This window comes from Leopardus geoffroyi, chromosome C3 (genome assembly GCF_018350155.1).
Source record: "Leopardus geoffroyi isolate Oge1 chromosome C3, O.geoffroyi_Oge1_pat1.0, whole genome shotgun sequence".
In the NCBI taxonomy this organism is placed as follows: Eukaryota; Metazoa; Chordata; class Mammalia; order Carnivora; family Felidae; genus Leopardus; species Leopardus geoffroyi.
This window is the reverse complement of record NC_059338.1, coordinates 106,286,426-106,313,038: the sequence shown is the minus strand read 5'-3', so window position 1 is coordinate 106,313,038 and position 26,613 is coordinate 106,286,426. Positions and strand designations below refer to the sequence as shown.

The window sequence follows — 26,613 nt, the reverse complement described above, 5'->3', positions numbered from 1 at the left end:
TATAAATACAGAGAACAAACTGATGGCTGCCAGAGGAGGCAGGGGGTAGGGCAAAATGGGTGAAGGGGCATGGCAGATACAGGCTTCCCAGCAGAATGAATAAGTCACGGGAATAAAAGGCATGACATAAGGAATATAGTTGACGATACTGTAACAGCGATGTATGGTGACAAATGGTAGATACACTTGTGAACACAGTATAATGACTCACTTTGTTGTACACATGAAACTGATGTGTGATTGTGTCAACTATACTCAAATAAGAAAATAGAATAAAAATAAATACACACCTACATATATAAATACACACATACATACAAACATAGGATCAACCCAAGGGCACAGAATTTGCCTCCTCATGTTATGTGCAGACCAGCAGCCACATGCTTGACTGAAATTCCTGGTGCTGGGCAGTCTGTCCACAGCAAGAGATCCTTGTATAGTGAGAAGATTAGGAGGTGCTGGTGACTATCAAGGGTTAGTTGCTGTGAGTTAAGAATCACCTGGAAAATGTAAAGAAGCAGATCCCAAGCCCCAGCCCTCTAAATTCTGATTCCAAAGTCCAGAACTCAGCCTCAGGAATCTGCATTTTTTAATCACACCCCTGCAGTTCTGACCCCAGTGCCGGATGCCTGTGTTTAGACCCCTCTCAGGCTCCCGGGAAGATCTCAGCTAAGAGCCCTTGAGGATCGGTTGGGCTGGTGCTCCCATCCACTGACCCAGCAGCTCAGATCCAGCTGGGACTCTGCATAATGAGAGGACTTTAACTTCTCTTCCTGTGTCATCTTCGCTTCTCTCCTTATGTCTCCAGCCCTGACTACTGCAAGGGCTGCCAAAAATGTGTCCCTTTATGCCAGTCACTTTATACCTTTAGCATTCCCAGACCTTGTTTTCCTATTAGCATAGCTTAGGATTTCACTGATGGTTGCCAAGGTAGTTCCTGAGTCATACAACTGGGAATGCCCTGCTTTATACTGTCCCACATTTAACAGAAGACTGCTGGGGGGGCCACATAGCTTCACCTTTAAAAACAAGTCCAATGCGATGCTGAGAAATTGGAGGTGTGATGGACGTGCCCTTTGAGTCAGGGTCTCTGCCTCGGCAGAGAGGAGCAAGCCCATAGGAACAGCACACTCCGCAGACAATCCTGTATTATGAACAACCTACGGAGATGTCTTCAGTGACAGTCTAAATCCTGGAGTAAATTAGCCCCAAAGACGAAAGATGGATGATGCGTGCAATATGTCACGGAAACGAAATGGCTGAGATGGAAGGAGTAAATGGCCTGCAATCAAAAGCAGATCCCTGCACTTACCTGGGACAAATTCCAGCAAATGTGCTCCTTGAGTCTAATTTCAGAAAAGGCAAACCCAATCCCTCTTGGATTTCATTCATTCTTCCACTCATTTGACAAATATTTATTGAACACCTGCTACGTGGATAGAATAACATATCTTGAAATGAAAAGACTCATTTTAATTAACCAGGAATTAAAAGCCTACTTGCTCTGAAAACCAGTAGGTTTTTTTTTATTAAGTTATCAGAAACAGGAAGCAAGCGTCTCAGACTTTTGGGGAGCACGTTTAGGTGCAGACTGGAGTCAGAGGCATTGGAGCAAGAAAGTTCTGCCAGGTAATTGCGTGAAAGGCAGAGCTCTGCAAATGAGGGGCTCATGTTTCACCAGTTTCCAGAAGGCTACAGGAGCCCAGTAGGGCTTGGAAGCCCCATTGTCAGCTGTCTGTGGTTTCACACTGTTCCTGTGAAGTGAGGGCACAATACAGTTCATGATACTTAAAAAGAGTGTAAGCAGATCCTTTAATGTAAACTTGCAAAGAAGACTGGTGCAGGTTTTAGGTCATGATTATAAAGAATCAGGAAGGATCCTTTATCAACACCTAAGGAACTGAGGAGCCAGCATTTATACAATAGTTCTAATTAGACCTTCATTCACTGAACTGGTAAAAACTGAAGAACCTCATAATAAGATTGCCACTCAGCACAAAGGACACAGCAGAGATTAGAGATCGTATCTGGATGAACCACTTATCTACAGCCACTTTGGGAACAACCTCCACCAGTTCCCCCAAAAAGCCATATCCCAGTTTGCCTTGAGCTTTCTCCATAATGCTCCTTCTGCCTGAAACAGCCTTCCTAAAGCTTCTCCTGACAATCAGGTCAGTGGTCTTGTTTTCAGCAAAGACAGACAACACACTTGTTTCCAAACTCAGTATCAAGCTTGCTCATTCCTTTGTTCATTCATATAGTTACCTGGTTATTTGACCTGTATTGGGCACTTAATGCATGCCAGCCCCTGTGGGGTACATTGAGGATACAGACATGAAACAAAGCATCTCATTTACCCTCAAGGAGCTTAAGGTTTAATGGAAGAGGCAAATAGGAAATTGTAGAATTGTGTGGTTAGTGTTATAATACGGGTTTGTATTATGCAAGAATACTGGGGAAGTCAGAAAGGCTTCCTAGAAAAGGCAGGGCTTGAGTGGAGTCCTGAAGGATGATCTGTTGGAGGCAGATATTATGAGTCCAATGATGGAATCAGCTCATGTGATCCATCTTCTTTCACTTTGTTCTCTGGATAAAGGATCCATTTTGATCACATGTCCAACCAGGGTTGGGAGTGCTGTCTGGGGTCATGAAAGAAAGAGAAATGGCCTCGTGGAGAGTAAGCCTTGTGCCTTGGTCTCATGCACTAACACACTGGAATAACCATGCTGAATGTTAATACAACCTCACTCTAAGATGGCAGAGTAAGCATACAGGTTTATGTATTCTACCTCCAAAATTTCCGATGAAATGGCAGAAAATATGTGTGAAAAAGAATGATCTATAACAAAGATGGAAATCAAAAAAGGTTACCATCTGTAGACAGAATTTTTTTTTTTTTCAAAATTCCGGAAAACAGCAAACAGACATGGTTGGATTGAGCCAATAAAACCACCACATAGAGGGGCGCCTGGGTGGCGCAGTCGGTTAAGCGTCCGACTTCAGCCAGGTCACGATCTCGCGGTCCGTGAGTTCGAGCCCCGCGTCGGGCTCTGGGCTGATGGCTCGGAGCCTGGAGCCTGTTTCCGATTCTGTGTCTCCCGCTCTCTCTGCCCCTCCCCCATTCATGCTCTGTCTCTCTCTGTCCCAAAAATAAATAAAAAACATTGAAAAACAAAAAAAAAAAAAAAAAAAAAAACCACCACATAGATTAGGTTTCAGAGAGAGCTGATAGAGAGGTGAGAGCTGTTCTTCCCAATAGGACTCCAGAGAAATCAGGTCTGGAATCAAAGGGGAAAGGAGTATACAGGGTAATTAATAGAAGGACTCTGCTGAAGCTTTTTTCTCCATCTTTTTGCACCTCACTCCAAACTCTGCACAAAAGGGCAATACACCTGTGCAGTTCATCCCTCAAAATATAGTCTTCCTGGTGTGGGCATTTGGGGCAGTCATAAGCCTGCCTACCTGCTTCTTATTCTCAAATGTGCCTGCCATAAGCCTGCCTGCCTGCCTTGCCCTGCATGAGAAGCATGGTACAAAAACATTCCTGTATAACTGCTAAGGAAGTCCCATCAGCCACCTCTACTAGTCAACCCAGTATTTCATTTATAAATATGATTGGGCCAGTCAAAAGCCAAGAGTTATTTAAGAAAAACCAAGAACATGAAAGAGAAGGATCCAGAAGAACAACAGAACAAGTGATGCCAAAGGAAACAGAGTTCAATCAGGACATAGAAGAGAACTTAAAAAAAAAAAGTGTTATTACTGTTTTCAGGGAAATTTGGGAGAATACTGTATCCATAAACAAGAGGATGCTGCTTTGAAAAAGGAGCCATTAAAAAAAACAAACAAAATTTTTTGTAAAAATTAAAGATTTTAAAAAGACCTGAGTAGAAAGGCTGAATTCAGCCTTTCTGAATGATATGATGCAAAAATAAATATGAGATCTGGAAGACAAATTTAAGGAAAGTCTAGGAATGTACATAAAAGAAAAAAGAGAGAGAAAATATGAGAGACAATTTAAGAACGTAGAGGAGAGAGATCCAAGATCCGAAAGATCTAGTATTGCCTGGGGCTAAAAGACATAATACCCCTCCAACAATAAAAGCTGTTGGAAGAGAAAACACAGATGACAGAGAAAGTGAGTATTTCAAAGAAATAACAGGATATTTTCCTGAACTGACTAAACCTTGAATGTTCAGATTAAGACAGCCTAAAGTGGAATAATGGAAAAAAAGACATACCTGGACACTTCCTGGTGAAATTTATGATCTCCAGATACAAAGAGAAAATCCTGAAAGCTCAGGGAGGGAGTAAAAAAAGTTACCCGTAAAGAGAATGGCAGCAGACTTTGCATCTTCTTTTAGGTTTGCTGGAAGACAATGGAACAAAACCCAAAATATTGTGATGGAAAGTTGTTTTGAATCTATTTTTCAATTATAAGGGCAAAATGCAATCTATAAGGAGTTAGCCATTTTGATGAAACAACTCAAAAATATACTCTAGAAAAATTGAAAATGAATCCAAGACATAGGAATACCCAGAAACAATGGAAATAATTCAGTTCTGATGGAAAGATATCCTAGTGGAACAGCCTATTTGGTCTGAATTAGAAAACAGGATAGTGAAGAACATCTTCAACAAACAAAAGTTTGTAGGATAAACTGGGTATTTTTTAAAAATGTTTATTCACTAGTTGAGAGAAACAGAGAGAGAGAGAGAGAGAGAGAGAGAGAGGTGAAAGAGAGTCTATGCACGAATAGGGGAGTGGCAGAGAGAGAGAGAAGGAGAGAGAGAATGCCAAGCAGGTTCCATACTGTCAGTGCAAAGCCCAACGTGGGGCTTGATCTCACAAACCTTGAGATCATGACCTGAGCTGAAATCAAGAGTCTACTGCTTAACCCACTGAGCCACCCAAGTGCCCCATAACCAACTGGATACTTAAGACTCAAAAAGTCAACTATGACAGGACACATAGGTACTTAAGATTTAAGTCTCTCCAGGTCAACCAGAGAAAAGAAAGATAATTAGAAATGCCAGAAAGATAAATATACATAAAAAGCAATCATGATCTAAATATGAAGCAAACTAAAGTATAATTTTTATTCAAACAATGAAATATAAAAAACAGACACAGACACTGGTGTCTGAAGCACATAAAGTTAAGTCTCTGTGGTCCAGGGAGAGGATCAATAAATACAGTAAGTTCCTCTAAAATCTCTGAGTTCTAGTTCAGTGGTAAAATAACTGCTTCCTTTTTGTATGATTTATTTTTCCTTTTGGAAAGGATTTGTAACTTCATGGACTGTGTTTCTTACAGATTATGCTTTTTATCTAGTTCCCCCCGCCCCAGGAGAATATTCCTAAAGGTAGAATTAAGTTTCAAGTTCTGGTTATAAACCTTTTATTTCCCCAAAGGTATTTTTGTTTGATTATCTGTGGTCTTTCCTGATCTTCATGAGACAGTTAACTAAGATCCACTAACTTAAAACATAAACCTACACAATTAGAAACAATTAGTTTTTAAGATATGCCGATTCCCCAAACTCACTGTATTTGGTTGATTTAAAATTTTTAATTGGCAATTCAATTTCATTAGAATCCGATAATTCCTGCTTTAAAGAAATTATTACCTTAAGTTCAAATTCTCATTTCAGAGCTCTTTTTCTTCTGTTAAAGTAAAATGAATTATAATGCTTTTGAATTTGAAAATATTAATTGTGGTTGTTTTAGGCAGTGGAATTTTAAAGTGCAGTTTATCTTCTTCTTTATATTCTTCTGTATTATTCAAATGTTCTATCATAAACATGTACTGTTACATACTTACATTATTTAAAGGGAGCATTAATAGAAGGCTAATATAAGACTATTTGAGTATATCACTGGGACCAGAAACTCTCAGGTTCAATGCCTTACTTTTTGACAAGCAATTATATGAGCATTATATATATATATATATATATATATACATATATATATATGTATATATATATATAATTTATATTTTTACATAATTATAAATATGTATTATATATATATATTACGTAAAAATTATACTGATGAGTATTTAAGTAGGTGGTTTGGAAAACATGTTTCAATCCATCATCTCCATTGTGTGTCTGAAATCTCTGTCTTGGAACTCTGCATAAACTTTGCCCACTTGTAAGGGACGCCTGGGTGGCTCAGTTGGTTGAGCATCCGACTTTGGCTTGGGTCATGATCTTAGGGTTCTTGATTTCGAGCCCCGTGTCAGCTGTGCTGACAGCTGAGCGCCTGGAGCCTGCTTCAAGTTCTGTCTCCCTTTCTCTCTGCCCCTCCCCCACTCACACTCTGTCTCTCTCAAAAATAAATAAACATTCAAAAAAAAAAAAAAAAAAAAAAAAACCTTTGCCCACTTGTCAGTCCAAGAAACTTCCAGTTATCTGGGGACTTTTAACAGGGATTTTACTAATTGAAGAGTGTATACAAGAGAAAGAGAAATTATAGGTTTATTTTAAACTTCCCTACAATGTCCCTATTTAAAGAAAGTAAAATGGTGATTACCAGGGCCTGGGACGAGGGGAAAACAGGGAGTTAGTGTTTAATGGGAATGAATTTCAATTTGGGAAGATGAGAAAATTCTAGAGAAGTATGGCAGTGATGGTTGCCACGAATATGCTTAATGCCACTGAATTATACACTTAAAATTGTTAAAATTTTTTAGGTTAATTTTATATTATGTATTTTACCACGATAAAAAAGCCCCTCTTCTTAAATCCAGACATGATTTAATGTGATTCAGTGAGACCTTTCCTTTTTTTTTTTAACAGTATCTCAATATTAGTTATCTTTTTGTCAACCTGTAGCAAGACTAAGTTTTGTGCCTTTTATAAGACACTTCGTGATTTTAACAAAGTAATCCTCCTGTCAAGGATGCTGACAAAGATCTTGGTCAATCTTGGTATTAACCCCTAGGCTGTTTTGAGGGCCGGAGGAGGAAGTCAGTCCTTTTTCAAAGAGCAACAGATTGGTTGGAAGTTGCCCAACAGTTTTGGAGGTGAGCATATCAGATTTTAATGATAGTTACTTTTACAAAATGGAATTTAGACCAGAGGTTGCATCTTTCTTAAATAGCTTCTATTTTTGTGAAAACATCTTCTGGAGATGCCAGAAAATAATTTCATGAAAACTATAACTTGCAGTTAAATTTCTGCTCAGTGTCTCTGTAAAGAAATCCCCCAGAGAGTGAATGGTTTGAGTTAACTGCCCTCAGCAACCGGCCTTGTAAGAGAGAGCTCAGGGATCACCAAGCGTTCGGTGGCCATTCACTGATGAAGAGTCAGTGGGTAGCAAGAAATGTCAATGCACACAATGGGCCCAGTAAACAGCATCGATTTCCAAATGTGCACAATTGCCAGCAGCAGTGGTGAGTCACGTTCTGTAAGCATAAAGCCAGCCTTTACCCTCTTTCAGAGGTGGAGATAACCCACTCTCTGTCTTCCACTGCTTTAAAATCCTTATGCCTTTGGAGTCTTAACAATTATATCACAGAGTCAATTCCTGGGAGGCACTGGACATTAGGGACAGTACTTACTTATTTATATATAATATATATACACAAAAAATATGTATCATAATCACATCTGCATGTATAATTTACAATATTTTTCCTGAGAATGGGACATTCTGATTAAGAACATTCTGATAGTTGCCAAACACATATATTGATGGCCAGTTTTCAAAGACTCAGATATAATGAAATATACTTGCAACTAAAATTTCACTGAATATAATTTAGTCTTTCAGTGATGACTCAACCAGAAGACTTACCAGGATAATGGAGCAATGTCGCAGGGGTTTTATTATAAATATCAATGATCACCACAGTATAATTCTATGGAAAATGTTATAAAGGCTTCACTTTTTCAATTGGTTTGGGGTTTACGTGAATATGACTTTGCTAAAAACAGATTATAGTTTTAAGACTATGAAGTTGCATAGCTCTCCCTACAGATATCACCCAGCTAAAGTTAAAAGGGCCACTCACACATCACTGATAGCAAAAGATAATTCCCATTTTTTTAACTTAAAAAGTTAGAACTTTTCTATGAGAAAAATAGAGAAACAGGAAACAACACATATTTGGGACTTTAAAATAACTTGGGTAGGGGCGCCTGGGTGGCTCAGTCGGTTAAGCGTCCGACTTCAGCTCAGGTCACGATCTCACTGTCCATGAGTTCGAGCCCCGCGTTGGGCTCTGTGCTGACTGCTCAGAGCCTGGAGCCTGTTTCAGATTCTGTGTCTCCCTCTCTCTCTGACCCTCCCCCGTTCATGCTCTGTCTCTCTCTGTCTCAAAAATAAATAAATGTTAAAAAAAATTTTTTTAAATAAAATAACTTGGGTAGAGCAAAAGTAAACAGGGTTATTAAAATATTACAACACCATTTGACACATACATCACTTACCTGCTCCCCAACTTTCACAAGTTTCCTGCTGTCTATCTGATCAAATCTAGCTTATCTTTAATTGATAAATTCTAGATTCTCACAGACCCACCTTATGTACTGTATGTTTTTTCCTTTTCCCAACTTTTTTCTCAAACCCAGATGGGTGAGGGTCAGTTTCTGTTACCAGAAGGTACCCATGATGTTTGTTACTCATGGACAGTCCTCTCACTTCTGTCGGTCATGCCAAATATTCTCCCTCCTTCAAGACCAGTTCAAGGCTTACTTCCTCTCTGAAGTCATCTCAATGACACATATCCTTCTAGAGTTAACCTATTCATTAATCACTTACCAAGAGATTTAATGAGTAGATACAATGTGTTGAGCACTACACTAGGCATTATGAGAGGTTGTAACTGAGACATAGCTCTTCAGTCTCAGATGCATATGCTGTCCAGCCTTCCCATTTAGACTATAACCTGTACAGTTATTAAGGTTGGTTGGTCCTGGTCCTGTATTATGAGTGTAGTATCCTACTTCGTTGGAACATCTGGAACGAAGTGGGACACATGCTGATTTTTGAAACGTCTGGGTCACTGGACCACATGTGCCTGGTGTCAATGATAAGCAAGTGAGAGACAACTTGAGGAACCATACCAGTCCTTAGACACAAAAAAATCTTTTCATAAGCCTTCAACAACAGGGCCCCCTACATGGAGTTAATAAATGTTGAATAAACACAAGCATGAGTGAAAAAACCAATTAACCTTCTAGAGGGAAGGTGGGAAGTCCATGTGGATAGGGTGACATTTAACTAAATAAGAAGAGAATCAGGGGTATTGACTTCTCTGCAGCAGAAGAGACAGAGATGCCTCTTTGAGTGAGGACATAAGGGCTACATTTCTGAGTATTCCAAGTGCTAGGTCTGACCAACACATGGAGCCACAAGCCAGTGGGACAGTTGCCATTTTGGCAGCTTTGTAAGACAACTTTGCTGAATGAGCTAAATGTTACCTGGCCAAGAGGAATTCCCTAGCTTTAATGCAAACCATTAGAGCAGAAAAATAGGCTTAGAAGCATTGGAAATGAGCCAAAAGAGAGTATCGAGAAGACAGCCCGATCTAACAATAGAAAACTAGGCAGCAGAGTAGACAGAGTAGGTGTGAGAAAGGGAGACAAGAGCTGATAAGAGGACTAAACTGTGACCAAGGGAAAATAGCACAGGCTGCGGTCCACACGGACTCTCCTGCACAGAGGATCCCAGCCAGCAGAAGCAATGAGGGAGATTTTACTAAGACATACAGTCAAGTCTCAGTGTAGCCCAAATCTTCTAGAATGAGCAATAGCATTACTGTATAGAGCACTGTTTTAAATTTACAAACAAGATGTGTACCAAATGCCCAGGTGTAATTTGGCAACTGAAATATACTTTCCTCCAGAAATTATTTTAATTAGGTAAGGTACTTACCTTAAATCACAAAAACCTATTTAATCCATATGTACTAAAGTTTAATCCGTTTTACAGGTATTTCAGTCAAAGCTAATTACGCTATATGCTCCAAGTACTCTGACTGCTTAAGAAATAATGCCAAAATTTATGTACTTAAAACAGTAATTTTTCCTTTGTTCATGAATGTGTAATTTAGGGCATTCTGCAGGAATAGCACATCTCTGGTCCACTTGGCAGGAGGAGGGATGGGAGACCTAAGGGCTAAGGCCTGGCATCCTCTGAAGGCTTGCCCACTCTATGTCTGGCTCTTGATTGAGGTCTAAGCTGGAGGTGTTGGCTGAAACACCTATACATGGCCTCTCCATATGGTCTAGGCTTCCTCACAACATAGTGGTTGATTTCCAAGAGCAAATGTCACATGTGAGAGAAACAAAGAATAGCCCAGAGACAAAGTAATTGTAGTTTTTTATGATCCAACCTTGGAAGTCACCTAGCGCTGTTTCCCTGAACCAACTGAACCAATCACAAGCCTACGTACATTCAAGGGGAGGGCAAGAGATTCCAGCTTTTTATGGTGAGTGGCAAGATTCTAGAAGGTGATGTGGGCCATAATTAAATGGCCAATTTTGGAGAGTACAATCTACTACAACATATTACAGGGAAAATAAAATATATTCCACCTTGAAAGGCAATAATGTACCATAGAGAATTCAGAGCCACGGCTCTAGGACCAGATACCTAGAACTCTGTTATATACTCTTGTGTGATGCTAGGCAGTTTGCTTAAGCTCTCCATGCCTCCGTTTCCTCATTTATAAAATTGGGATGCTGTGAAGAAAAAACAGTTATTTTGCAAAGAGTTTAAAAGCCTATCTAGCTCCCTAAATGTTAGCTATTATTGTCACCTAAGGGAGACACCTGCCCCAACTTCAGCAGTGGTACTTCATGGTTTCTGGGGAAATGGTGGTGGGAGCAGCACTACCAGAGGTAGAAAATTAAAGAGACAGCTCACATTATTGAGTACCTAATATCTGTCCCTTACTATGCCACAACATAAGTTGACTTCAAAACCAATAAGATAGGCACTAATATTATCCAGGTAAGAAAACTGTGACTTTGGGTCACACACTTTTGGGTGCTACTTTGGGTAATTTGCCCAAAGTAACACCTGCAAGTAGCAGATGCCAGGATTTCCCCCAGATTAGTTTAACTAGATAGGAGAAGTCTGAATTCCTGGATATCGGCATGGAGCAGAACCTTTCTCCTAAATCTGATTTGCAGCTGAGGAAAACATGAATGGTATTATGCCACTGGGATTTAGGGTTATTTATTACAGCAGTAAGCCTACGTTGACTGGATTAGTACAGGGAAAAGACAGACATACAGCTGACCCTTGAACGACAGGGGTTTGAATGGTGCATGGGTCCAGTTATATGTGGATTTTTTTCTGATAAATACAATACTCTATTTTCTCTTCCTTATGATTTTCTTAATAGCATTTTTTCTCTAGGTTTCTTTATTGTAAGAATACAGTATATAATACATAGAACACAAAATATGTGTTATTGACTGTTGATGTTATTAGTAAGGCTTCTGGACGACGGTAGCCTATTAGTAGTTAAGTTTTCGGGGAGTCCAAAGTTCTACGTAGATTTTCAACTGCATGGTGGCCCTCCCAACCTCCAAGTTGTTCAAGGGTCTACTATACTTGGGCACCAGTAACTTAAGGATTCCTTAAAATAAAATGGCTCCTTTATTTGCAGAAGACAGCATATTTGCCTAAAAGAAAATCATTCTTTAGGTCACTTCCTACCAGTCTCATTTTGCTTCTGAATTAGAAGACAGACAGCCTTTGGCCCACCAAGAATAGGGCTGGGCGTACTGATTTGGAATCCTTGGCACTGATACGAACAGACTGCTCACAAATTAGGTTGGCTGTTCACCAGCTGAAGAATGCTCCTTCTAAGTTTAACTCAGGTGTAAAATCTTATGGCTCCCAGTTGTTTGCTTGTCTCTTTAGTTTTGATGTTTGCTTGTTTATTTAAAAAAAATTTTTAATGTTTATTTTTTTGAGAGAGACAGAAGCACCAGCAGGGCAGGGGCAGAGAGAGAGGGAGACACAAAATCTAAATAGGCTCCAGGCTCTGAGCTGTCAGCACAGAGCCGGAGGCAGGGCTCGAACCCACAAACCGCTCCAGATCATGATCTGAGCGAAGTCAGGCACTTAACTGACTGAGTCACCCAGGCGCCCCTGTTTGTTTTTAATGATAATTCTCATTTTGGCTATACTGGCCAGCATTAGGAAGAAACTTGGGTGTTGATATACATAGGTTCCCTGTATAAGTAGACTCTAAGTTCCATGATGGTAGAGACCTTGCTTGTCTTGTTCACCATAGCACCCCTGGTGTCTAGTCTAATGCCTGGCACACAGTAGGTGCTCAAAACTTGTTTGAATGTACAGAAGACTGAATGTTTGAATAAAAGCTCAAACAAAAATCAGAAGTCCATAAAGTAACCTGGGCTCTTTATGCCAGTGGCATATATCATTCAAAGACGGTGTTGGGGAGGAGCCCAATGCTTCCTATAATACTGTGGATGCAGTAGCCAGTTAATAAACGTTTGCCTCCTGTAGCACTTGATGCCTGGGAACGCGTAGGATGGGCTAACTTTTGTGGGATGCTATTTTTTTTTTTAATCTCCAAGGATGTTGTAAATATGGTTGTCACGAAATTGGTTGTGGTTTTAGTTGTATGAATCTGTGGGAGTCAGCTGAGCAGACAACCAAAGAATATAACATTTCTCAACATGTACCTCTAAATGGACAGGGTTTAAATTCATAAAAGTAAAGAAAATCTAGAATCATACTTTAAAATTCATCCTTGCATAAAAACGTGCAGCTTTGGGTTTCTGGCAGTCATTGGGACAGAATTCAGAAAATGTGAACAATCCTTGCATTAGGACAAGCAGCAGCTGAATATCGTTCAGATTAGAGATTTCTTTCCTGCAAATCAAATATAGAACTTTAATGTTAGCTGAGTATACTGCTGCACATTGGTGCAAACTAAATTTTAAAGAGATTCTGTGTCTCTTAATTAAAGGCATTTATAGAAATATGTCCAAAAAAACTAAAGTTCACTGCAGAGATAAAAAGAACAGACTGCCTTTAGTTTGGAGAACATGGCTCCAGTGAATTTAAATATTTATCATATAATTTTTATATCAAAGTCTTAATGAGCACTAACTTTTATGGTATCACTTCTGGAGACAATAAAAAATACTATATTTTGGACTGCTATTTCTAGTTGGATTCCCACCATGCGGCACCATTTAAATAATAGATGATTTCATGAAAAGTAAAGGCACATTCCTTCCTGAACTTAAAATTTCAAACACCTGCCATCAAAGAAGCAAACAGTACAGCCGGGAGTCAGAGATTTTAGACCTTTTCCAAGTTTCTCTATCAAAGTTGCCTCAGAGACTCAAAGTCCCCAAAGCAGGTGTTCTTTTCTTGTCCAATGAATTAAAAACATTTGAGAAAAAATCCTCTTTCATAATTCCCCCGAGAACACACGAAGAAAAATTGCTAAGCTTCCATTTCAAATGTTAGGGATTTGGATTGAGTTTAGACAACAGCTTGCACAAAATGTCATAGCTCCAACTCTCTTACGCTGACGTGGGGGGTGCTGATGTAATAGAAAGAGTGGCTTTGGACAATTGAAAGGCAGACTTGGAAAGGTAATGATACCTGACATCAGCCAACCTACTGCAAAGCTATCTAGAAACTTGGGCAATATCTTCCACAAATTCAGAGTGACATGAGAATGAGACAGTTGTCTACATAGTCTCACGAAACAATAACATTAACACCTTCTGGATTGTTCTTAAATATCCAATAAGTCAAATAAGATTCTGAGTTTAAATTACTTGGGAAGTGTCTTTACTCCACATTTCATTTTGAATATGGTCCATCCTGGGGACCTCTGGTAGATAAGCCAGCAGGCTCTACGCTGTGTAACGAACTAACGTTGCAACTTACCAATTCACGCAATTATGTGCTTTACATTAAACTAAAAAGTTACATAAGTTCTTTTTTTTTAATGTCTATTTATTTTTGAGAGAGAGAGAGAGACAGAGCGTGAGTGGGGGAGGGGCAGAGAGAGACGGAAACACAGAATCTGAAGCGGCAGGCTCCAGGCTCTCAGCTGTCAGAACAGATCCCGAAGCGGGGCTCAAACTTGTGAACCGCGAGATCATGACCTGAGTCGAAGTCAGGCACTTAACTGATGGAGCCACCCAGGCGCCCCAAAAGTTACATAAGTTCTTTAATGATCTCATATAATATCCCACATTGTTCACCTAAGTACAGCTTATTTTCTTTGAGTGGATAAAGGTTGCTTTGTAAATAACTAAGGTCTTACTTCCATGGTCCATGGTTTTAACTTGCATAACTTGCATTAATACTGAGTGAGTCCTTCCCCTTAACCCCTATCTGATGAGGTAAGAGTTCCTCAGTCCGTGTAACCTAAGAATGTTTACAGATTTCACGGAGGAAAAATAAAAGAAAGTTATAGCTTGGTAGCTGTCCGGATATATCATCCCTTTTCACACAGAAATTAGAGAACACTGTGAAATTCACACATTCAGAGAATAGAATCAGATGTGGAACTGAATGTGGAAATGGTGGTGTGGGTTTTGTCCGATGCAGTTCTGTGACATTTTGGCATCACTAGCTTACACGCCATTTAACTCTGGGGTGAATAGAATTCAAAGGGATCCAGGAACTTGGATGGGAAAAATATTCCACTTCTAGTTTTACCGGTCTCAAGCTGAAATTTAGTATTTCTTTTCATTAAAACATAGGCTACAAACCACACTACCTGTGATTTTGTTGCCAAGAGAACTCACGGATATTCTCACATCACGTTACAGTCAGTATGGATTTTTCTGAAATACCTTTCACACTCATCGCAACTTCAAAATTATGGTGTTTATACCTGCTGCTAGTTTGTATTATTTAATAATAGATTATTAATAAAGCACATATCATAATTTTAAAAAATCTGGTTAATGTATTTCAATAAGGGTGGTTTCCTTTGTGGTACTGCACACTTTATCTTACGCATTTAAAAGCATCGTTCTGAGAAGTCTAGAGGCTCTACTAGGTTGCCAAAGAAGCCTATGACACCAAAAAGGTTTAAAAAAACCCCGAAACGATACCAAGTATCTAATAATTCAACAGCGGGCTTCAGAGTAAACCATTCCTTGCTGCTATCTTGTGAAGCTGAAACAAAGTTGACCTTGAAATCAGCACAGTCTCATTGCTGTAAACAGGCAATTGTGAGGAAAGTCATTTTTTAAAAATTTTGCCGTAAGAACAAAAAACCTGTAGATTTTAGAACATCTCTGCAATCGTGGCATATAGGATGCTCTCTTCTGGTGATAAATGTGATCACTGACATATTGCCATCGACACTGACTTGTTCTCATATATTTCACACTGCTGAAATCCAGGGCATTTTATAAGGGCATTGAACACAATCATTTTATAACTTTAACTTAAAGCATCACAGAGGGAGCACTAGAAAAATCTTTGCTCTATCTTTGCTATCTAAACTGTAATGGTAATTCCTTATTTTTCATAAAAGAAGGAACCATCAAAGTACTCCATCAAAGATAGTGCTATTAAGTCACAGCGCTACCGGTCCTATTCATGCTCATTTGAAATGTTGCAAATCAATTAACATATTTCTAGGGGTGTTAAGAATGTGGCCTCCGAGTTATTATAATCATGAGATAAATCATATGGTGACATGATGCCTCAATAGATGTGTCTTGATTTAAGCATAGTGGACTTTTTGGAAAATCCTCCATGGGGAGTCTGGCCAAAGAGAAACTTATCGACTGCCAGTCAGTTAAATGAATTTTCAGTCATTGAAAGCTATTGAAAAATTATTGATGCACACACAATTATTCACTTATCACTGACAGAAGCGAAATACGGTTCAAAATCCTCATCTCCATCTCCAAGAGTAAAATAAATGCAAACAGAATTCTGAAACTAATTAAGAACAATATATTCTTGCATGGCATTGAGATATAATTCACGTAAGGTATATATTATTCATGTACATAGTTAAACCATTATTATCTATCCATCAAAATAGTAGGTATATTACATGTGCTGCTCTAAAATCTGCCTATTCTCCTGTTGAATTTGTAAGATTTAGAAACCTGATCATAAATGTAGACTTCGATTAAATCGATGTCTGAGGTTTTTTTTTTTTTTTTTTTTTTTGAATTATCAGCTGCAAAACCATCCAACCTGTGTGCAATGATAGAAAACCCAAAATTACTAAACTTGGGAAGAAAATGAACTACAACAATGCACATAAAACAATTTGCATTGTATACTGTGACAGGAATAAGGAGATAAGAGGCCTTATTAATCACAGTTATCAAATTATTCATTCAAGACCTGGAGCAAAATTTTAGTGACTGTTTATATCTGTATTTGCATTAAAGTGACCCCTACCAATGATAATTTAGTTTTAGGGCTATTATTTTCTTCTATGGGTAATATTTCAATTCTTAAATGTAAGAACAGCTTACATGACTCCTTCCTGAGTGAAGAGCATCCAATGCCACTCTCCACACAGCTGAATTTTCAGAGGAAGATACTGAAAATGTACACTTTGCTCTAACAACCAAGAAGCAACTGCATGCACACAGGCGTAAGAGGTTCCACCCCACCTTCCTTGGCATAGTCCAGATTATTTTTCTCTAAACAGGAAGCTGTTGACAGTTTCTCTGGTATTTTCAGAATACCCTATTTACAAGAAAAGTCCCAACTTTTGTTTCAAAGTATAATGTTCTTTCCCCGCTGTGCCTATTGTTGCTAATTATGCATGCTGCAAACAAGATAGAAACCAAATTCCAAACTATTCCAGGCTGATTTAGAATGAGGAACAATTGTTTAAAAAAAAAAAAAAAAAGCAGCCAGCAACATATTGCAAGGCTATGCTGGAGTCTTTAAACCCAAAACAATGCTGAAGGGAGGATTCCTGGAATTCAACGGGAATATTTGGCTCAGCTGCAAAATCCGTATCTCTGAATAATGTCATGCTAGCAAGTGTTGAGCAAGAAAGGCTATTATATTTTAACTCACTTCGGAGAACGTTAATCCAAATTTAACCAAATTCCGGAGACTCCACACAAAATTAGCAACTAGAAGCCGCTTCACATTTTTTTTCCCCCTGGTACAACAATAATTGCTCATGAAGACAAACTTGTAGGAGGTAAAAGAGATGGGAAAACCACAATAAGCTATAAACCATCCAAGTACTGTATATAAAGCAGACGAATTACCTCACACAAAAGAAGTGCAAGATTTAACAGTCCATGCTCTGCAGCCCCTGGAAAGCAGCGGTGCGGCGTGGAGAGCAGCAGCGGTGGCGGCAGCAGCCAGCATCCACCAGATTCTCACAGGCCTTTGACTGTGTGGACTCAGCCACAGACTCTGCCTCCAGCTGACGTCAAAGTCCCTGTCACATGGCCAGATGAAAGCCAAGAGAGCATTGGTTGCCGTAGCAACCACAGAACAGCTCTGAAATTATTTCAATAGGTCATCTGTCACTGTGGGGTGCATGTGTGTGTGTACAACGTGTGTACACACACACACACACACACACACGCACGCACACCACAGTCATCACGGACAGCTCCCGGACAACCTCGGCCCCTGAAGTTGTGACTCAAGCTTGCCTACAACTTTCCTCTTTAAGACTTTTATGTCTGTTTTCTGACACTTCCTCGCAGGAAAATGCATGCCACTCTGAAGTTCCCACTGGTCTCGTTATCACCAGCACAAAGCGTGCATCTCTATAGAACAGAAGGAAAGAAACTGAAAAATTCTGGAGGGGGGGGGTTAGTTTTCTGAGCTAATTAAATCTATTTGTAAGCAAACGGATAAAAACAGAAACTCAAGGGGAATTGGAAGAAATCAGATCTTAAAAACTCCCTAAGAATCCACATCGATGTACTGAGACCATGTTAATGATGGAAAGAAGAACAAGAAACATGGGGTAGCGGCCCAGAGTCAGATGAGAGAATCCAAGGACCCCGACAGCAAGTGGGATGGGGGAAAACAGCTGATGAATTCCATAGTCCAGCAATGTAAAATGTCTATGCAACAATGATGACCAAAGTTTCAAAACAGCACCACTTTAAAACGGCCTTGTGAGTACATCGAAAATACTTTTAGACATTTGCTTTGAGGCCACCATACAGGTGCCAGATCCTCTCCTCCTAAATGCTCTCCTCCTAAAGGCTATCATCTGAGCCCCTCTGGGGCTCAGTGTGGAGTAAGTGGGTGAATGCCTCATGAACGCCAAGTGTAGTGAAAGCCTACAGTCGCAGAATAAAGAACAGTCCTGCACGTTTTCTAACTTCAGCTTTATTTCCTTTAGGACAACCCCGCGTACTTCTAATTCAGCACACGTGCTTATTTCCTAGTTCATTCTCCTTCTCAATTAACAGGAAACCAATTAAACAAAATGGAATGAGGCCCACAGGAAGGACCCTGAAAAATACACGCAGAAAATGTATACTCATTCAAAGGGAAAAGAGTTAAAAGGTAGGGGAAAAGAGATTGCTCGCAAAACCCGAAGGACCTTTCCATGCTAGTGTTATCAGGATTTCTACTCTGGTTCTTAAAAAAAAAAAAGGCCAGGGCAGGGGGCGGGTAGCTCTGAGGTGCTACAAAATATAAACGGAAGCTAAACCAGCTGAGCAGATTACATTTGTGTCACTCTAAAAGAATGAAATTTCTTCAGAGTCAGAAATTGCTTCTTGTTGAACAATAAGACTAATGTCCAAACTGTGGCTGTAAAATCCTTCTATTCCTTCTTCTTCTTCTTTTACTTCTGTCCCAGCCCCAGGTGGGAGAAAAGACATATTTGTATTTGAAAAGTTATTTTCCTGATGCTATTAGCTATAGCAATGCAAAAGTAAAATCAAGCTGCAGTGCTACAACGATTTCAGAGTTATGACAGATGAGAATTTACCTGTTCGCACAAGAACAATGAGCTTTTTGAGCCCAATGTCCATCTGAAATAGGTCGAGATGTCTCAGCAGGGGCAGATTTCAGCCACAATTCACAATTTTGCAGTTTGTTACAGTTATGGTTCTGGGTTTCTGTTCAGAAATGCACATCCTAGTAATGAGCAGAATGGGAAGGGAGGAGAGAAAGTATGTCTTTGTAGACTTCACATGTCCTCTGAGCTGCCTGCTGTAACATCTCCCTGACTCTGGATCCATGGCTGACTTATCGATCAGCTCTTTCTGTAGCTTCAGCATCTGAGTAAAACTGCAGTACCAAGCTCTGCCAATAGGTGATGTCCTCTGAAACAAGAAGTTCTTGGTAATGAAAATTCCTAAAACCCAGGGCTTTAACCTGAAATTCAGCAAACACTGACATCTTTTCATTTTGAATTTTCCATCATTTTTTAGAGTAAGGACACTTTATACTGACTTGGGCTTAAACTCATTTTAAGTCAAAATAATCAGTGGACGGACCTTCAAAAAGAAAAGTGGATGCATGCTTTCTCTTGCATACTTCCAAAATGCTATCACTCATTTTCCCTTCGCAAACTACCTAGGATTAAGAGATTCTTCTCACAGCTGAAGAAGCTTCCAGTCACCTGCAGGGTTGAAATCATGATGACTGATCTCACTGGTGCTCAGGTTTCTACCAATTTGGCTAATTAATCCAAATGTAGTTGAAAATATCATGGGACATACAGATGTGGGTTTTTCCAATCACAGCCCATCACACTGAGAGAGTATGTCGTTTAGGTTTTAAATGACAACACATTTTTTTAAGGTGAACATGATTCACCAAATTTAAAAATATCCACTCAAAAACAGTTCTGCACCACAGTTTTCATTTGCTGTATGAATGCCAAGGCTGCCTATTATTAGTCTGACCACTTTGCCAGAAATAACTGATAAATACCCAACAGGGAGTCTGACTTGGGTTCACACACCTGAACTAACAGGTCCTTTGGGTCATGAACAGACAACTAGAATCAGCCTTTCTAGGTAAAAATGTTCCTATCTCCCCATCTTAACATTAGTGGGAAGGCCATGTACGCATTTTTGGAGACACTGGGTTCAAATCTCATCTGGGCAAGTTATTTAAGTCCTCCGATCCTTAGTGCCTACATCCTAAGGTTGTTGTGAAGGCTATAAAGTTAATGTTTTCTAAAAGTCTGACTTCCAGCCATAGGGTAGATGGCTTAATGTGTATGTCACCTCTGGTTTATCTTTCTGACTCTAGTAAGTCTACAAAGACTTTTGGGGAAAGGAGACTCTTATTCATCTCTACAACTCCGTGTTTAGCACAGGGCACAGAACATGATGAGAGCTCAAAAAATGTTTAGTGACTCTCCTATTGGGAAATCACTGATGAGCAATAGAAAAAAAAATGGCTCCTTTTTATCCTCACTAAAAGAGAAGAGAATAACCCCTCAACCCCCAAAAAGGCAACGGAAGGAAAAATAAATATTAAAATGTAGACTTATCACAAAATTTTCTAACAAAGAAAGGGTTCAAATAAATTTACCAAGTAAATCAAACTTATCTCTACTAAATCATGAGATAAGTTATATGCCAATGTACTTTATGGCTATTGCTGTTGATGTTGGATAATCTTTTTTTATTTAAAAAACATTTTTTTTAATGTTTTAATTTATTTTTTGAGAGTGAGAGACAGAGTGTGAGTGGGGGAGGGGCAGAGAGAGAGGGAGACACAGAATCGAAGCAGGCTCCAGGCTCAAACCCACGAACTGTGAGATCATGACCCGAGCCGAAGCCTGACACTTAACTGACGAGCCACCCAGGCGCCCCTGGATAATCTTTTATATTAACTTACATGAATTGAGCACTGAATACATGTAAAGCATTGTTCTAAGTGCTGTCAAGATATTAAATTATTTACTATAATAATCCTATAAGGCAGGTACGATTCTTTTCCAGATTTCACAGCTGGTGAACCTTAAGCATAGAGATGTCAAGTAATTGGCCTACCTAATGCATGGCAGAGCCAGAATCTACACTCAGGAAGCCTGGCTTCATCAATTTTGGGAAATAATTTACATGTGATGCATTTTTAGAAAGAATTGAATTATTTCTTATGTTCATTTTATACTTGACGATTGTTCTCTATTTTTAATTTCTTACGAGGGAGAAAAGGCCAACTTATTTTCTTCTGCATCTGGGAAGTCTAGTTATCTAATCTAGCTTTGGCCTAAGGAGTGATATGGCAAGAAAAATCAAATCACGAAGATTTGAATCAAAGAGAACGGGCAAAGTAAAGTAGTGAAAATATCCTGAATAAAACGGTGCCCAGGTTATTATAGTTTTCACTGAAGCAACTATTTGGATTGCACAGGCTTGGGCAACTTCTGTTGCCCACCATGGTGGAGTTTTGTGTGTTCAAACCAATACTCTCACTGAGATAATAGGAAGAGCTGGATTTTTTAAAAAGTGGTTGGAAGACATCAATGAGTAGCAAAGGCAGAAAAATCTGTAAGTTCCAAGATCTCAGATAAAAGGAAAATATATTGATATAAGCCCAACATTCTCTACCTACTGCTTTTCTCAAGTTATTTGATATGTGGTGTGGGGCTCCTGGCATTCTCAGAGACTAGAGAGATAAAAATTAGAGTACAAATGTTCAAAAGCACCCAGGAATTGGGGGATTGAGTCCTGGCTTCAAAAGAAAAAGGTACCATAAAGAAATGATACTAAGTTTCTGAACTGTTTTCCTCTTGAAGTGTTTGCCAATTCCTAAATGATGTTAGGCACTAGAACAAGAAGTAAAGCAAAAAATGCAGCAAAGAGCGTAAGAACGTGAAGGGAGAGGTTAGCAGTCTTGTAGTCCTAGGGAAACAAAAATTGGAGTTCAGGATCCTCCGAGGAGTTGGAGCTGGTAAACACCCTAAGTTTTCAGGCCTCACAATTCAAAGGCAATGCCACAGAAATCATGGAAAACAGGGAATAGATGCATCCTCAGAAAACCCAGGATCCATTCTAGATTTATTACAGTGCCTAGTTGGATCAAGGTAATTTGTCTATATTCTAACTATCTTCTAGAAAAAATTAACCCTCTCTAAAGAAAAATGACATCATACAAAACCTCTATCATTTTTCATACACCAATTCCAATTCGATGCAAAACTATTAATCATGCCAAGAGATAGGTCTAAATCCAAGAGGACAAAATAGAGAGAGATCCACTGGTGAGTCACCTTTTGTAGTTATCAGACAGGGATTTAAAATTAACTGTAAGTAGGGGTGCCTGGGTGGCTCAGTTGGTTAAGCATCTGACTCTTGATTTGGGCTCAGGTCATGATCTCACAGTCATGGGCTCAAGCCCTGCATCAGGCTCCATGCCCAATGTGGAGCCTGCTTCGGGTTCTCTCTCTCTCTTCCTCTGCCCCTTCCCTCTGCTCTTTATCTCTTAAAAAAATAAAAAATAAGATAAAAATAACTGTAAGTAATATTTTCAAGAAAATAAATGGCAAGATGGATCATTCCACCTGTAAAAAATTAAATCTATGAAAAAAGAACTATTGAAATTTAAGAACTAAAAAATCCAATAACTGAAATTAAGAACACAACAGATTAGTTCAAGAGTAGAGAAGATATGGGAGCCTAGGTGGCTCAGTTGGTTAAGAGTCCGACTCTTGATTTTGGTTCAGGTCATGATGCCGAGGTCAAGTGGGATTGAGCCCTGACTCTGGCTCTGCAGTGAGCACGGAGGCTGCTTGGGATTCTCTCTCTCCTTCTCTCTCTGCCCCTCCCCGACTTGTGCATGCTCTCTCTCTCTTCTTCAAAATAAATAAATAAAACATTAAAAACAAAAAAGAATAGAGAAGATATACCAAAGAGAAAAATAGTGAAACGAAAGGTAGATTAGCAGACAATATCTAGAGTGAAGTATAAGAAGAAAAGAAGAATGGAAAATACAGAATCAATGTTTAAGAGACATTCAGGACATGATGAAAGGCTAATGTGTGTATTTGGGAGAGGAGAGAGAGACAGGACAAAAGCAATATTTGAAGAGAAGGGGCTGAGAAATTTCTAAAATTTATAAAACAGATTTAAGAAGCCCTTTATATCCCAAACAGGATAACTACAAAGAAAATCACACGTAGACACATCATGACCAACCTGCTGAACACTAAAGACAAAGACAAAATCTTAAAAGCAGTAAGACTATAAAGTCATATTAAGTCTAAATTTTTTTAATGTTTTTATTTATTTTTCAGAGAGAAAGAGAGAGAGAGAGACAGAGTGTGGACAGGGGAGGGGCAGAGAGAGAGACACACACAGAATTTGAAGCAGGCTCTAGGCTCTGAGCTGTCAGCACAGAGTCCAATGCAGGGCTCAAACCTGTGGACCGCGAGATCATGACTTGAGCCAAAGTTGGACACTCAACTGACGGAACCACCCAGGCACCCCATAAAGTCATATTAACTCTAAATGCACAACAGAAGATTTTTAACAGTAAAATTCAACAGTAAGACAAACAATCCAACTAGAAAATCAGCAAAAGACAGAGATATTTCCCCAAAGAATATATACAGATGACAAACACATGAAAAGATTTTCTAACATTATTAACCATTAGGGAAATGCAAGTTAAAAAAAACCATAATGAGATATCACTAGACATCTATCAAAATGACAAAAATAAAAAATTGCGACCATATTGAATGTTGGCAAGGATACAGAGAAACTGAATCACGTATACATTGCTGGTGGGATTGTAAAATGATACAGCCACTATGGTGAATAGTTTGGCAGTTTTTCAAAGTATTACACATGCAACCACCATATGACTCAGCAATTGTGCTCCTGTTATTTCAGAGAAATGAAGACTTACGTTAACACAACAGCTTGTATGTGAAAGCTTCTAGCTTTGTGATGACCACTAATTTGATGCTTTCAATGGGTGAGTGGTAAATTTTAGCGTATCCACACCTGGGAATACTATTCCGTACTAAAATGGAACAAAGTACTGATACACAAGAAAACCTGCATGAACGTCCAGAGAATTAATTCCTGAGTGAAAAAGCTAATCTCAAAAAGTCACAAACTATACGACGCATTTACATACCATTATTGATATGGCAAAATTATAGAAACAGATTAGTGGTTTCCAGAGAGTAATGTGGCGGTGGGTGGGAGAGAAGTACTTATGTTGTTAAAGAACAACTGAGGGATCCTTGTGGTGATGAAAACTTCTGTGTCTTGACAGCTTCTGTATCGATGTCAGTATCCTGGTTGTGATATTGGATTATAGTTTCACTACCTTTAAGGGAAAGTGGGTAAAAGATATTTGGATTCTCTCTGTGTTGTTTCTTACAAGTGCATGTGAATCTACACTCATCTCAAAATATAAGTTTGATTAAAAACATTGTAAATGGAGATAACATAAAACATTTTCAGTCAAAACCTGAGGGAATTTTTGCTTCAAAAGAATTACACTAAATTTCTAAAGAGTTATTTAGGCAGAAGAAAATAACGTCAGATGGAAACAGAGATACAGAAAGGGCAAATATATACATAAGTCTAAATGAATACTGATCTTATAAAATTATGACTTGTGGGGCTTAAAATATGTATAGATTCAAAACATAGGGAAATATTAGCAGAAAAGGGAAGAAAGGATGGATAGAATTGAGACGTTCTAAGATTCTTATATTCTGGTAAAAGTACTAATTAATAGGTCTCTAATAAGGTAAGGGTACACAGTGTAATCCTTGTATCCACTAAAAGACTAACAAAAGAATGAATAGCTAATAAATTAATACATCAGAAAACTCATTTTTAAATTTTCTTGATTCCCCAAAGAAGCAAGAAAGGAGGAGAAAAAAGAAAGAAAATGATAGGAGAAATAGTAATATCAAAGACTTAATCTCAAACAAGTCAGTATTTACCAAAATACGTAAACTGATTAAATATTCCAGTTAAAAGACAACAAATATCAGATTATACTAATAAGCAAATTCTAACTTTACTAGACACAAGAAATGGGAAGTGATATACAAACTACCTAGCAAAAGCTGGTATAGCAACATTACTATCAAGAAATAGTAGTTGGTAGTATTATAAGCAAGAAATACTGCTAGAGGGGCCCCTGGGGGGGGGGGGCGGGGATCAGTCGGTTAAGTGTCCAACTCTTGATTTCTGCTCAGGTCACGATCTCACGGTTTGTGAGTTCGAGCCCTGTGTCAACTCCATGCTAGCAGTGCAGTACCTGCTTGGTATTCTGTCTCTCTCCTTCTTTCCCTTCACCTCCTTCACTCTCTCTCAAAATAAAGAAACTTAAAAAAAAAAAAAAAGAAAGAAAGACTACTAGAGATATAAAGGAACACTTCATGATTTGCCTTTCTAAACATGCATATGCACCTAATAAAATAGCACCAAGATAAATAGAAAAAAAATCATGGTCATAGTATTGATTTAACATATCTTCCCCAATAACTCATAGAACAAACAGAAAACAACAAGTTAGAGATATAGAATATCTCAGTGACAAAATTAACCTACTTGGCTTAATTAGCATATGAAGAATAATCTAAATTACAGAATACATATTTTTTTCTAGAATGTTTTTAACAATATTGACTACATGCTGGACCATAGGAATGTCTCCAACACATTATAAATGACCAAAATCACAGAGTATACTCTTTGTACACAATGGAGCACAGCTAATAATCAGTATTAAAAAGACAAATAGAAAACCTCTTAAATCGTTTTTAGGTGATACATTTCTAAGTGACCCATGGATTAAAAAAATTACATTGCAATTTAGAAACATTTTGAACTGAACAACAAGATACAATGCATCAAAACTTGCATGTGCCTAAAGCACTATTTAATGAAAATGTGTATATTTGTTAATTAAACACACACACACACACACACACACACACACACACACGTTCTCTTTTAGAACGGCACTTTGAGGAGCTCCATGGACATGTTCCCCCATACAACAAAAATAACTAGTGGAGAATACTTTAAAATATCATAAAGTCTCTGAAAATCTTACTTAGGGTATATAGCCAGTGAAGAAACCCTTATTCAAGAAAAAAATACTAAAACTTGATAAGAATATTGAGAGTCTGTGGCACTTGAGTCATGATCCTCCCTAACCCTTTAGCTCAGTTTGAAGGAAGCTAAATGCTAGAAAGATGTGAACAACAAGACTGGGTTCCTTCTCCCCTCAGCTCTCAATCAAAGGATACACCGCCTCCCTGGAAAAGGCAGACCATCAGCATTTCTCCTGTTTTGGTGTCAAATTCCTGGTGAATACAGCCAAGATGGTGGGGGCTCCCTTCGTCCACCTAGCTCCCACTCGCAGAGCAAACAGGTTCTACTCCAGGTACAATAGGTAGAGAATGCTGGGGCCTTATTGCTCTCAACAAGTTCACTTGTAGGACAGAGATTCTATATCAGAGACAGTCTCAGAAGACTGGAGGCTACCACCATAGTCCAGTGCCCAGAGTAGTTACTCAGAGCTTTTTTCAGAGAGGCAGTCCATAAGAAAAGAGAGCTCTGAAGATCTTCCCAAAGGAAATGACTATTTGAAATAGAGTGTGGAGAAGTTCAAGTTTAAGGGTGCTCTGGAAAACAATGGAGATTTGCGTGGTAAAAATTCAGAGGA

The 26,613-nt window shown here is 38.9% G+C and overlaps 1 protein-coding gene across 3 annotated transcripts in view; it reads right to left on the bottom strand.

The window, feature by feature from the left end:
- Positions 1-26,613, bottom strand: part of NCALD (neurocalcin delta) — a 279,891-nt gene that overhangs the window by 64,115 nt on the left and 189,163 nt on the right. Inside the window, exon 1 of one of the 3 annotated variants that reach the window (XM_045454027.1) lies at positions 17,238-17,391. The exons of the other annotated variants lie outside the window; for them this stretch is intronic. The gene's annotated coding sequence lies outside the window, so the exon portion shown is untranslated. Of the gene's footprint in view, positions 1-17,237; positions 17,392-26,613 lie in introns of those variants that run through there. 3 annotated transcript variants of the gene reach the window in all.